This window comes from Dasypus novemcinctus, chromosome 7, assembly GCF_030445035.2.
Source record: "Dasypus novemcinctus isolate mDasNov1 chromosome 7, mDasNov1.1.hap2, whole genome shotgun sequence".
In the NCBI taxonomy this organism is placed as follows: Eukaryota; Metazoa; Chordata; class Mammalia; order Cingulata; family Dasypodidae; genus Dasypus; species Dasypus novemcinctus.
In genome coordinates this window covers 101,896,339-101,909,690 of record NC_080679.1, presented here as the reverse complement: position 1 = coordinate 101,909,690, position 13,352 = coordinate 101,896,339, and the positions used below count along the sequence as shown (strand labels likewise).

The window sequence follows — 13,352 nt, the reverse complement described above, 5'->3', positions numbered from 1 at the left end:
AACCCAGCATGTGGTTTCTTCAGATAAAAGAAAGTTTAGACAAGCACATTTGTTGCACAGGGAAGATATTAGCTCATTAGGTTATACACTTTTTCAGAGGAAGTTATGTGTGGTGTAGCTGTGTGTCTGCAGGGACGTAATGTACATACATGCATGTCCCCCAGAAAAAAACACCTCCAACTAAGATTTAGAGTCAAGACATGATGTCTTAAATTTTCACTAACTTTTCTTAACAACCTTTGAACACCATGATGACCTCTGTAAAATTTCTTTCTATGTGTCCATATGTATTATTATACAGTAATATTGCAAATCCTAAATGTAGAAAAATTTCATGTCTTAAGGCAGGGGTTCTGAACAAGGGGGTCTATGAGCTTGAATTGAAATCCAAGACCTTCAGAGCAAGCCGCCAGCAGAATAATGGCAACCCAGAACCCCCCTTCCCAAGAATATGAAAGTGATGACAATTCTTACAAAGTGTTGGATTTAACTGAGTATGCAAGAAGACACCACTGGTGGAATTGAGTATTTGGCCACAGTTGTGGACCTCTGGTAGAAAAATACTCAGTGGCCACTCAGATTATAATGGGTGAAGTGACTGGCTGGTGTGCAGGATTTTTGTTCCAGAAAGTTGGAAAACTTGCAGCAACTGCAGTAGGTAGTGGCTTTCTTCTCCTTCAGATTGCCAGTCAGAGTGGCTATAAGCAGATTGACTGGAAGAGAGTTGAAAAAGATGGAAACAAAACCAAAAGTTAGATTAAGAAACGTGCAAATAAAGCAGCACCTGAAATAAACAATATCATTGAAGAAGCAACAGAATTTATCAAACAGAACATTGTGATATCCAGTGGATTTGTGGGAGGCTTTTTGGTAGGCCTTGCATCTTAAGGAGATAAATGTTCTATCTCAGAGGATTCAACAATGAAGAGAACAATGCTGGCAACAAGATGTTCTCAATAGTACATGCCACCAGATTCTCCAGGGCAAGGAAAAACAAGCTGGACCATACTGAACTCACAACTTGGCATTTGCCTTCTGAAACTTGAAAACTAGTATCTGCTATAAAATAACCTGTATGGTATGTGTATAATAGTATTCCTGAGCAAAATATGGCTTGCTTTTCATCAGTTTTAGAAAATATGCATTTGTTTGAAAATAAATATTATTGGATGTAGATATGAAGAAAGAAAAAAATAGGTTTGTTGCACTTATTTCCCAATAAAATATTGCCTTCTTTTTATTTAAATAAGGTGTTCTTAATTGTGCTTTTATAGTACAGTGCCAATAATTAATATAGTAATATACTATATATAATATAGTGCCAATAATTAATATAGTAATATAGTGTCAACATTAGGGCTGACTTTTTTGTAAGAAATGTTTGCAATAAACCAAAAGACTGTAATGCCCTTTTGTGGTAGGATTTAGAAACAATAGAATTATTAAAGTTATTAAAGAGGCTCCACTGATGTAATTTTTTAAAAAAAGAAATTTAAAAAAAGGTTATTCTTATGGGGACGTGTTGGTGCAGGTGTTTATTAAAGAATACACAGTATAGTATGGACTTAGTAAGGGGTTAGTGGTTTTCACCTGACTGGCAAAGGAGTCTAAGGAACACAAAAGATTCAGAGCTCCTGTTTTAAGGATTTGACCCCTCCCACCATTACATCTACTACCTTCAATAGCAAATTACATTGTGTGTATTTTATTGAGATAGCATAATACTAAATAGTAGTACAGTCTTCTCTATGTGTAAGAATAATTTTTAAAACATATTTTCCTAAAGTCAAGTAAAAGTTTGAGTCCAGAGCTATGTTTTGTTGTTGATTAAAGTATTTGGAATCAGACATACATGGGTTCAAATTGCAACTTTACTGTGTTCCAGTTTATTCTTCAGTGATATAGGAAAATTCATACCTTCTTTATAAAATTATTATAAAGACTAAATAAGATAATAAATATAAAGCACTTAGCACAGTGTCCAGCATATTGTAAGTACTCAAAATGGTAGTTGATTCTGATATTGGACCTGATGTTGGAATAGGAAAGCATAAGATACCCACTCATAAGAATCTTAACCATCTTGTTCGGAAGACACCACTAAGTCATGTTGAAACATCTAATGACTCAACTCTGGGATACCAAGAAAGGGTTATAGGAGTAAAACACAGGGAGAAATAAACCTAAAGAGATCAAAAGACATAACATCCATAATTTTGTGGAGTGTATGAAAGAGATCAGCATCATTTCCTTCCTCCACCAGGCTAAAAATAATGCCCAAACTACCTTTTTATTCACTGATGCCCAATACAAGGAGTCAGACAGGGGATCAGTTGGTGGTACACACCAAACTAGAGGGGCCAGGATCTAGAGATGAGGATGTAGCAGCCTCCCCAGAAAGGAAGCCTGAGCGATGTGAAGGTGTTAAGGAGTCAGGCAGCAAGCAGTAGGCATAGGTCTGAGAACAGAGGTGGCCAGGTCTGCTACCTGTTATCAGACTTTCAGCCATCAGGCTTAGGGAGCTGACAACAGGACTCTGGAAACCAGGAAATGTGTTAAAGGTAAGATATATCCTAGAATAATTGCCATGTTAGACAAAATATCAAGGCAGGCATAGGAAGATAAAGACTCAAATACTGGAATTGAGGTACTGAAGCAAACAGGAGCATAGTCACTAGCCCTATGGCAGAAGTAAGAGGTGGACAAGCAAGCTGAGCCTTTAAGCCCCTGGCCTAGTCTGTAAACATCCATAATAAGAAACAGGCTCAAGACAGCAGACTTAAGGCAGTGGCTCCATCTAAGAGAACCAAAGGAACTGTGGAATCAAGGAATTGGAGTAGTCTGCTCAAGAACTTTGCCCTCTGCTAAAATTGGAAATAACCTGGAATGCAGATAGTAAGGTGAGCTCACTCTATGTACTTAATACATATAGAATGAATCACACGTGGCTAGTGAACCCTCTTTAGCATGATGCCCATCACTTCCCATTATAGTCAAGTCATTCATTCATTTCTCCCACCAATGTCCACCAAACACCTACATACTGGCCCTATTCTGGCTGCTATGGGCATGGACCTGGCTTATTTCTATGCTGCAATCTTGAATGACTGTCAGCATGCTCCCAAGATAATGGGGAGAGAGAACATTTTGACAACCAGGAAACTTTAGACCAGGCACTCTTCTCACCTGGCATGTCAGCTTTCTGCCAATGGTATGTAATGGAACTGGAACATGAGGGGAAAACAATTCTCTCACCCACGTGGAAGCACACTATGCCTCCACGTACAGAAACAGTCACAAGAAGTGAAAGGAGAAACTACGAATCGTTTCACGAGTTTTGAGAACATTCAAATCACTACTCAGGCTTTTGGTCAAACAGATGGCCTGGCTTGTTTTCACACTAGGCAAGAAACACTGAACAAGAACCATACAAAACTATCTGTGCTTCAGTTTTTCCATCTTTAAGATGGGAAAGATAATGTTATCTACCTCAAGGGTTCTATTATGTGTGGCACAGGATAAGCAATCAAGAAATTTCTTTGGTTTTTTAATTTATGTTGCTAATAGCTTCATACTACACATATTAAAATTCTTAGAAGTAGGATTAACTTGGCCACAAAGATAAATTAACCAGTAGTAGAATTGAAAATAATACTCAGGTCAGAAGATGGTGTCCTCAGCAGTTAGGCATGCTGTGGCATTGCCACCTAGTGCTTTCGGGTCTGCTGCTTTTGTCAGAAATGTTCCTGGGTGGTGGACTTGGCCCAGGGTTAGGGCATCTGTCTACCACATGGGAGGTCCATGGTTCAAACCCCGGGCCTCCCTGACTTGTGTGGAGCTGGCCCACGCACAGTGCTGACACGCACAAGGAGTGCCCTGCCACGCAGGGGTGTCCCCCGCGTAGGGGAGCCCCACGTGCAAGGAGTGCGCCCCATAAGGAAAGCCGCCCAGCATGAAAGAAAGTGCAGCCTGCCCAGGAATGGTGCCGCACACACGGAGAGCTGACCCAAAAAGATGACGCAACAAAAAGAAACACAGATTCCTGTGCCACTGACAACAAAAGAAGCAGACAAAGAAAACTCAGCAAATAGACACAGAGAACAGTCAACCTGGGTGGGGGGGGGGGGGGGGAGAAGGGGAGAGAAATAAATAAATCTTTAAAAAAAAAGAAAAAGAAAAAAGAAATGTTCCCTATACTATAAGCACATTTTGAGCAGTTTGGTCATGTGCAAATGTGCACTGTACCTTTTGTCAGACATACTAGCTTTCACAGAGGTGCGGATTGGGTTGTTTTTGTGGTTTGGTTTTTTGTTTTTTTGTTTTCAGAATAAAAAAAAAAGAAAAGAATACTCAGACTTCTTTCTCCCAATTCCTTACAACACATGGTCTTGGCCCTCCTTCCTCAAATCCAAAATATTGGAAAGATTTCTTCAGTTGAAATAAATAAATAAGTAACTAAGTAAGTAAGTAAATAAATAAATAAATAAATGGTCATTTTTTAAACTTTTCCTATGTCAGCAATGGACCATGGCTTAAAATAAAGTACTTACAGTATATTCTCAAAGCCAGAGATTGCTAGAAAAAAGAAGAGAATGAGAAAGGGGGGGAGGAAATGAAAGAAAGGAAGGAAAGAGGGTGAAGGAAAGAAATTGCAGCTACATTTGATATTAAATTTCATAGTATTTGGTACTTTGAAACTCAGTATGAACTCTCTGAAATGTGTAATTATCCAGCACTCATTCAATAATTTTGTATTGCGCAATTATCTAGCATGTGCCAGCCATGTTTTAAGTGGAAAGTCTAAGTGAGCAAAGACAAAGTCCTGGCCTCATTGAGCATACAATGAATTGGGAGAATTGGACAATAACAAAATAAATATAATTCAGGAAATTGCAATGTTTATGAGGAAAAATAAAGCAAGATTAGGGACTAGACACTGATGACAGGGGTATTTATATCAGGTGGCCTGTCTGAGGAGATGGTGTTTGAGACAAGAATGGAAGAGGGAGCAACATACACAATAATCTGGGGCAGAGCATTCCAACCAAAGAAACAACAAGTGCAAAGGACCTGGAGACAATGAGATCAGTGCATTCAAAGAATAGTAAGAATACCAGTGTGGCTACTGGAAGTCATTGTAAGTATGATGGAAAATCATTGGACAATGTTGAATAGAGATAGGACATGATCTGATTTTCTAAAAATCATTCATACTGCAATATGAAGAATAAACTGCAGGGACACAGAGTTGGGAACTGAGACTTTAGCCATTGTCCATGTAAGCAATCATGTTTGAAGTGGGGGGTGTAGTAAAAGCAGCAGTAGTAATAATTACAACTGTTAAGTTTCAGGATATATTCTAACAGTAGAGCTGGTATCTTACTGATGAACTTGCAATTGGACATGAGAGAAAGAGATAAAAAAGATGGCGTGGGTGTTTCAGCTTGACCAATCAGTTGAATGGTGGTTCTCTTTACTGAGCTGGAGAGGACTTGGAAAAGAGGAGGCTTGAGTAGGGGGTTAATCGAGAGTTATCCTTTGGACATGTTAATTTGAGATGCCGGTTAGACATCTAGCTGGAGATGTCAAGGAGGCAGTTAGACAAAAGTCTGGAGCTTCAGGAAGAGGCCAGAGCTGGAAGTGTAAAAGTAGAAGACATTAGCTCCTAGATGGAACAGGAGGAGAACATGAAATAATGAGAACAAAAAAGGAAACAAAGACTAATTGTTGAGTCCTGGGTCTGCCAGCATTTAAAGGTCTATAGTAAAAGAAAACTCAGCAAAAGCGACTGAGAAAGAGCAATCATTAAGGTAGCAGAAAAATCAGGAGAGTGTGGAATGTTAGAAACCAAGTATAGGGATTCCAGAAGAAAACAAATGAACTAAGGATATGAAATACAACCAAAAAATGAAATACAAATGGCTCTTTGGAAAAGACAAGATATTCAATATCCCTCAAAATACAAGAAGTTAAAATTTAAACTTCAAAGAGATATCATTGTTCACCCATCTGTTTAATAAAAATCAAAAAGTTTAATAGCACTCTATGTTGGTGAAGTTGTAGGGAAACAGTCTCATATACTTCAGGTGGGAGTATAAATTGGCACATTCTCTTTGGGGAACAACTTGGCAATATAAAAAGTATATCCATTGACCAAAAAATTCTATTTCTGGGAATTATTCCTATAACATGCTTAGACATGTGCAAAATAATATATATATACAAAGATTTACACAGAAACATCATATGAAATGGCAAAAGATTGGAAACAGCTTGTACTTCTGTTACTGGGGAATTGATTAAATTATGGTTCATACCCAAATTGGAATACTATTTAGCTACTAAAAAGAAGGAGAAAGATACAATGTGGAAAGTTTATTTATTTATTTATTTATTTATTTATTTATTTATTTATTTATTTATATTCCCCCTTTCCCTTCCTTCCACCCTGCTGGTTTTTTTTGCTGTCTATGTTGTCTTCTCATTTTCTTTCCTCTAGGATTCACTGGGATTCGATCCTGGAGACCTCTGATGTGGAGAGAAGTTCCCTGTCAATTGCCCCACCTCAGATCCTGGTCTCTACTACGCTTCACCTTGACTCTCCCCTTGTCTCTCTTTTGATGTGTTACCATCTTGCGGCATGACTCACTTCATGGGGCACTGGCTCACCACATGGACACTCACGGGGGCACTTGTGCGGGCACTGGCTCACCACACGGGCACTTGTGTGGGCACTGGCTTGCCACGCGGGCATGCTTTCTCTTCTTCTTTTTCATCAGGAGGTCCCAAGGATCGAACCCAGTTCTTCCCGCATGGTAGATGGAAGTGCTATCACTTGAGCCACATCCACTTCCCTGGAAAGCCTTTGATATATGATTATGTGAAACAAATCAAAGTTTAGAGTAGTATTTTCAAAATGCTACATATCTCCTATGTAAGTAAATAAAAGAATGTTGATATACATATCCTAATATATGCCTAGAATATCTCCCAAAGGATGCACTATAGTATGGCAACAGCATTACCTCTGGGCATGAGAAGCATGTGAGGTGAAAGAGAGACTTACTCTCAATTTGAACACTTTTGTACCATTTCAGTTTTGTACCTTGTTCATATATTAACTGTTCAAATATTATTTTATAAATTATATGAAATTATTTATTTATTTATAATATTTTATTTGTTATATAAAATAAATATTTTATAAATTAAATAAATATTGTCAAGAGGTCAAGTAAAATAAGGACTGAGAATTGACCACTGGTATAGCAAGATGGAGGTCATTGCTGACCTTGATAAGAATAAGTTCACTGGAGAGGTACAGATGAAAACTTGATTGCATATGCAAGAGAGAAGGGGTGGTGAGTTATTAACCTGTTATCAGGTAATTAACAGTGAATATTACCTGATAGGTAATTGTACAGATGCCTGCAGAATAAGAAACGCAGAACTTCCTCTCCTATTAGTCCCTTTGACCAAGATCATTAGGAATCATCTAATTTAGGCTTGAATAAAGTGGTGAATAACATATTCCCACTTGAAAGTTAAATTTTAAAATGTAATAAATATTCTTTTTAATCAAATTACTCTTTGCTTGCATAAGCAGACCCATCTCTAGGGTAAGCCCAAGAATAGAATTTGCACATAAATCATGCAATACATTTCTGTCTACAAATGTGAATTTGCAAGTTGCAGAACTTGGCATGCACTACAAGGCTGAAGATGCTTCTGTTTTCCTTCTCTCCTTCTAATTGCACTTCATCAGGGCAACATCAATACTTGCAACGATAGCAAATCAATGGAGAAATAGCCCATTTCAGCCTAGAGACAAAAAAAATAATTTTTTTCTCATTATTAATCTTTTCTGAGGTCATTTTACAATTAAAAGGAACATACTGATTAGAGAAAGAATGAGAAATAGTGAAAGGTGTCGGGATTAGAAGTCAAGACTTGACTTGTGCTACAACTCCCTGTGTGTCTGTTAGCAAGACATTCACTCTCTCTCAGTTTCTTCCATCTGTTTAAAGGAGACAGGTGGACTAGAGACCCACCACCAGAGCTAATATTCCATTTATTCAAAGCAAGAGGAATGCTATACCATCTAATTTTTCTAACACCATCTAAAATTAATTTCTATCCAGCTGTGAAAATGATTAAATTATAACCTCCTTTTCCCTTTCAAAAATTATCTCTTTCCCAAACAAAAACTCACTTTTGCTGCTAGAAATAAATTTCAGTATCTATAGAATAGTTTTAATGTTGCAAAATGCTATGTATAATATGTATCACATGGTTGATGAAGAATTAACAGAGAGCCATTAGGGAGCAAGCCACCAGAGAAAAAGGTTAAATGATTTTGAATTTCTTATTAATTTCCTTTCATCATCTCACCTTCATCTCTGAATTTGCTTCTTCATACTATAATGCTATTATGACCAAATTTCATACAATTAGTAATCTTCCTACTTGCATAGTGAAACATTTTTAAATTGCCTAAGTCTCATTTGTGAGGGTAGTATATAGGTTACATGACTATCTCGAGACACTCTTCAGATACTGAAATTCAGATAATAAATAGGTGGGATTTGTATTATTCATAAGAATCAGAAACCTTATAAACTCTAAGAATAATAAAAAAAAACTTCAAAATCACTCAATAAGTGTTTATTGAGAGTTTAATAGTGCCACATAATTCAAGCAGTGATTTGGTTTTTAAAATTATGAATAGTCATAGAAGATATTTGACAATGAGACTCAGGAAGCTATAGAAATTATTTCTACACAAAGGCAGGATTATTTTTCAGGTTCAGTCCTACCAGTAGCTACTCCCTCATGTCAAAAAGCCATGGAAATACATATCAGTATTTCCAGTCACTCAATGCAGATCAGAAAACTCTCAGAAAATCGCAGCAATGACCTGTAAAGATCAACCTCACTCCAGGGAATAAAATGGGAGAGTGGACTGAATGTACCAGGGTAGAGTGTGAACTATAGAGTAAGCTATTATCTATGTGGTGCAGCAGTGCTCCAAAATGTGTTCGCCGAATGTGATGAGTGTGCCACAGTGATGGGGAAGGTTTCTGGTGTGGTAGGAGTCGGGTGGTGGGATGGGGGTTATACAGGAAACGCTTAGGTTTTTTAATAATGTAACCTTTTTTATGATGTGTGTATCTCCAAAAAAATACAATTTACAAAAATGATAAGGGTGGGGGAGTGGGGGGTGTGTTATATGGCAACCTCTTATGTTTTTTTAATGTATCGTTCTATGTCATCTATTAACTTTAATTTAAAAGGCTTTATTTTAAAAATAAAAATTTTTTTAATTAAATAAAATGGGGGAGGGGGAATGGCAAGGATTTTGTAGAATATAGGGGAACTACAGGGATCTTCCTTATATTTGATTCAATTACCTTTCATTCATTTGCCTAAAGAAATGGGTTATGCAAACTCTACCTAAAGGCCATCCCATGTAATTGTGAATGGAGCAATCAAAGATCCCCTTCCAATAGTAATCCTGACAATGGGACAACATAGGACCATTCTGGGGCAGCAAACATAAGACATAGAGAGTTTAGGACCCAGAAAAAGAGCCATTCCAGAGAGCAGCACTAAGTCAGAGAGATTTCTCTGATCCACACCCACCTATGGGTTCACCAATTCCCTCATGTGAAGGGATGAAATGTCACTGTCAGAATAATGTTTAGTATTTATTATACTTTGTTGGATTTACTCTTATGTTTAAGTTAACATTAAGTGTTGGCACTCATTTAACAGCACTGGTTAAATTATTCTCAACTGTACAAAATTCCTTCAGACTTTATTAAAGAAAGTTAATAAGTAGATGATCCCCAAAATCTGAGGTATCAACTTCAGTCAAGATTCGGTTGCCCAAAATGACTGGGCCAGGTAAGCATTACCCCCTAGTAAAGAATATCTGAGCAGGTGTATTCCTACCTAGGTACATACATTATACTATCATTTAAGTAGGCACTAAAGAGGTAGCAATTAAGGTATCCATGACACTGTCCCTGACATCTAGAAATGTAGTTGGAGAGTCAAAACTGATATATATAATCTCATGATTTTGGCAAATGTAGGCCTATGTACAGGATGCTATGCTAAACAGAATATAAAGATGAATGAGACATGTATGGTCCTTGATCTTAAAAAGATGATAATCGTATAAGTAGGGAGGACATAATAATAATAATAAAATAAATATAATTGCTAACACTGTTGCACTCACGTAATGTACCAAGGACTGCACCAAGAGCTTTATAACACAGTCATGATCTCACTTAATCCTCATATCATTTTACAGATGAGGAAATGAAACTCACAGAGGTGAAATAAGTGATCCAAGGTTGTAGAACTACTAAGTAGAACAGGTCTGGCAATTCCAAAGAGCATTAGCTTTCTGTGACACTCTACCTCCCACAGGTAGACAAATTATTTTGATACAGGCAATATCATAAAAGCAGAACAATCAAAGAACTGCTGTTGGCCACTGAGCAATGGCAAGGATTCTAAGAGGCAATGGGTAACTACGGGAAGTAGGATCATTCCAGGAGGCAGACGGCACCTGAGCAAAGGCATAGAATTTGGAGAGCATATGTTTCGTAAAAGAGGAATGATCAATAGGCTGGAAAAAGCATAATGGAGTAGTAGGAAAAACAGGATGGAATCAGGTTGGAAACAAATGGTGGCAAGCAGGTCTTAAATATTTAAGGAGTTTAGACTATTTAGTAGTATCATTGACCTATTAAACGGTTTTTGAGGAAGATGGGCATAATCAGAGCAATGGTTTAGGATGATTAAATCAGGAGACAACAAATAGGTGATGATACATGACAACTATTAGCAAACATGATCTAAGCGTGAGGAAATATCTCTGTTGTAATATAAAGATAGAGCTAGCACACTTTCAAGGATGGCTAATCAAATAAATAACTGATTCCATCTTGACCAAAATCATCAGTTTAGACTGGACCAAGAAGATTTACAACCTGGTTTCATTCGTTTCTCCACAGCTGTTTGATCACCCTGGGAGAAATGCTCAAGTATCAAGGAAAATAAAATAGTATTGTATAATGCTAACCTTTATGGAGCTCATACCATATGCCAGGCACAACCCCTCAAGCTCTTTGCAACAACAATCATGTGGCTAATTCATGAGTCCAGGCTCAGTGCAAAGGACCTTAAATAGTTTTGAACTATTTAAATCCATTTGTCTGAGAGACTAGAGACTTCACTCACTTTTTGAGTGATCAGATTACTAGCGGCATCAAACAGTCTCTTCTTCCTACCGGGCAGTCATGGATAAGCACTGAGAAATGCTCACCAGCTTTACCTTTTCTCAACTCCATAAAGACCATCTGTCCCTAATATGCTTCCATTTCCAAGATTATGGTTTATTTTACAATAGTTACATTTTATGGTGCTTGTTTCCTGGCACTTCTTAGTAAACTTCTCCAAATCACAGTGTAGGATGGTTTATTTCTAGGAAAAGCACCTCCAAATAAACTGATTCCACCCACTATGTATTCACTCTGGTGACTTGTTCCTGCATTTTTAAGCACTTCTGGAACCCGAAGCTAACTATCTATAATTGCCTAAACGTTCTCAATGTAAGGTAGGGTGGGGAGGTGGGAAGAAGAGGGAGAAGGAGCAAGAGCAGGAGCAGGAACAGGAGAAGGAGAGAAAGATTTTGCAACCACTATGAGTCTTAACCAGCAAACGCAACTCACTGACTGTGAGTAGGCTGATCACTTAAGTAAGCTACCAAGGACGAAATATGGGGAGGAGGGGACAACACTAGTTTGAGCCAAAGTATTATACATAAATAAGCTTTTTAATGCTAGAAATTATTTCTCAATTATCATTGTATCTCTGAATTTCCTAGCACAGTGAACTGAACACTCTAGACACTGAATAAATATCTGTAGAATAAATGAACACTTTTCTTCCAATAAACCATAGATTGGTGCAAGAGAGAGGAAACAAAATTCAAATACGAACAATTCACATAGTTTGGCAGTTTGAGTTAAAATGTCTTATGAAAAATGGAGGATAATGGCTAAATTTGAGTAGAATGTTGGATTTTGATAGAGATTTAATAACCCACTCTTTTACAGGCCAATATAATGAATATATTTAATAATAGTACCTGATCACTTAATTCAACAGCTCAGGCTGTTACCAGGTATCCTCTCAACTAGAAGAAAAATTGTATGCATCTCTTCCTCCACCCCTGACCCCCCCACTTCACCCAGAGCCTTCTCCATTTCAGTGAGAAATGGCAGCTCCTTCCTTCCAGTTGCTCATCAAAACCCCTGGAGTCATCCTTGACTTGCATCTTTCTCTCATACTACCAAACCATCCATCAGCACGACTTTTAGAACCTATCCAAAACCTGACAAATTCTCACCACGTCCACTGCTCCCACAGGTCAGAGTCACCATCCCAGATTAGCCTTCTAAGGAAATCTCCCTGATTTTGCCCATGCCCCCTACACACAAGACAGAATGAACCTTTAAAATCTGAGTCCTATCATGGCAAAATCTTTCACTTGCTCTCCGGTGCCACTGCAAAGGCTCCCCATTTCATCTAGAACAAAATAAAAGCCCAATCCCCACATTGGCCTGCACTGACTCCAGTCACCTCTCAGCCTCATCTCCCACTACTCTCCCCATTCACTGCTCTGCTCCAGCCCACGGTCTCTGTCCATCTCCTTGTTTCTCCTCCAACAATCCAGCCATGATCCCACACAAAGCCTTAGCACTGGTAGTCCCCTCTGTCTAAAAAGTTGTTTCTCCAGATAGTTTTAAGTCTCATTCCATCACCTCCTTTAAGTCATGCTCAAATGTGACCTTCTCAGAGGTGAGTAAAACCTGGTTGAAAAAATTAACAAGTGAATGGATTTCAAATCAGTATCTTTTGTCACTAACAGACAGTTTTATTTTACAATTATTCTATTTTCCCTATTGTTATTTTTAAAATATATGGCTTGGTCTTAGTATCCCATGCATTTTTCTCAAGTTGTATTGATTTAAATCCCTTTATTATATTTCATATGTTAAATCCCTGATTAACTGATGACCTTGGATGTTTTGGAAATATATAATCAAGTCCAATATTTTCTGACGTAGGAGGCCATGACATATCCAAATAATTAATTAGCTTTAATTTATGAAATAAGTGAAGTAATCTTTTCTTTATAATCAGGGAAGACAATTGTGTATCTCCTCATTTTTGCCAAAGCTACCAACTACTGACAAAAGCATGAATGGTTAATGAAAAATGTAAGACAGTGGTTAGAATAATATAGAAAGTTAGCTTCAAAAATGAACAAC

The 13,352-nt window shown here is 37.7% G+C and overlaps 1 pseudogene; it reads left to right on the top strand.

Moving 5' to 3' along the window:
• Nucleotides 1-420: 420 nt before the first annotated feature.
• Nucleotides 421-909, top strand: LOC101437440 (FUN14 domain-containing protein 1-like; annotated as a pseudogene).
• The last annotated feature ends 12,443 nt before the right edge of the window (nt 910-13,352 follow it).